General features: G+C 46.6%; 1 pseudogene; it reads left to right on the top strand.

Annotated features, from left to right (window-relative positions):
• Positions 1-93: 93 nt before the first annotated feature.
• LOC119347916 lies at positions 94-878 on the top strand (annotated as a pseudogene).
• The last annotated feature ends 690 nt before the right edge of the window (positions 879-1568 follow it).

The following is a 1568-nucleotide window of genomic DNA, read 5'->3' on the forward strand; positions in this document are numbered from 1 at the left end:
AGATACTCTGCATAGTTTTTTTCTTTGTGGATGTGTATGTGCAGCCTGTAACGTTGTATGATCATGCATGGTGGTCGATCGTGTGCAACGTAAATGCAGATAAGGTGCTTAAAGTCAGATCATCCTGCATGCTCCGGTGTGCCGGAGACGGTGATCATCACGGACATGAACTACTATCCAGTCTCTCCTTACCACTTCGACCTCAGCGGCACAGTCTTTGGAGCCATGGCCAAGGACGGCCGCAACGACGAGCTTCGCAATGCGGGCATCATTGACATGCAGTTCCGAAGGTACCTCACCCACCTACGTGTTCTGCCAGGCACCATCATGACCATCATCTTATCTTACCAAAATGATGTTTTGTGTTTGGGAGACGACACACACACTGACACTGGTGAGTGGTGTGGCTCTGCAGGGTGCCGTGCCAGTACCCGGGGCTGGCGGTGATGTTCCACGTGGAGAAGGGGTCGAACCCGTTCTACATGGCAGTCCTGGTGGAATACGAGAATGGCGACGGCGATGTGAAACTGCTAGAAATCATGGAGTCACGGCCGGACGCTGGCAACGGTGGTGAGATGGCTCCAACTGGGGATTGGGTCCCCATGAAGGAGTCGTGGGGTTCCATCTGGAGGATGGATGCCCGGCACAGCATGCAGGGGCCATTCTCGTTGCACATCACTAACTAGTCTGGCAAGATGCTCGTCGCCGACCAGGTCATCCCCGCTGACTGGAAGCCTGAAAAAGTCTACAACTCCGCCGTCCAGTTTGATTAATTGATGGATCAGCCATTTATGTGATGTCAATATATATGATGCATTGACTTTATATGTATTCTACATAAAAGCAATGGAAAGAGGAGTAGGGTTATGTAATGACCTCATGAGACGGGCTTTAAAATAATGGAAAGATTCACAAGAATAAGAAGCATCATAACATTCAAAGGCTGGCTAGGTTGTACGATTCCTTTTCTTTCAGTAGGTGCCGGCTCAAAGAACTGGTTTCAAAAAAAGATCAGAAATCTCGGCATTTTACAGGCTGAAAAATTCAAACAAAATTTGACCTCACAATATAATTCTCCTGCGCTAATATCTACTTAAATATTTTCATGTTTTGGTGGTCAGTGCTGCACTTCACCTCCAGGGCATCATGGGGTCGAGTCCCTCTTTCTGCAGCTCAATTTGTGCTTTTTTGTTATCCTCAATGGAGCAGAGAGCAGCGCCAAAAAGAAGAATAGCATAGACTGGATTCGACCCCGCAAACTCACACATGCTCGGAATAGACAGGAAGCAGCACACCCCTCAGTGATATACTTTTACATAATCATACGGATTGTATTTGACACTGTTGTACAATTCAAATTCAAAATATTCATAAAAATCGAATGGTAGTACTTTTTCTCGGGAAGCAGCTGAAGAGCCGGCAACTGGCCGATTTCCGTAATTCTGGACCAGAAAAAAATCCTTGCTCCACGGTATGTTTTCCTTCATCAGTTTATTTAGACTACAACTTGATTAGAAACTATTGAGAGAGAACGGGAGAGAGAGAGAGAGAGAGAGAGAGAGAGAGAG

This window comes from Triticum dicoccoides, unplaced genomic scaffold (genome assembly GCF_002162155.2).
Source record: "Triticum dicoccoides isolate Atlit2015 ecotype Zavitan unplaced genomic scaffold, WEW_v2.0 scaffold79514, whole genome shotgun sequence".
Classification (NCBI taxonomy): Eukaryota; Viridiplantae; Streptophyta; class Magnoliopsida; order Poales; family Poaceae; genus Triticum; species Triticum dicoccoides.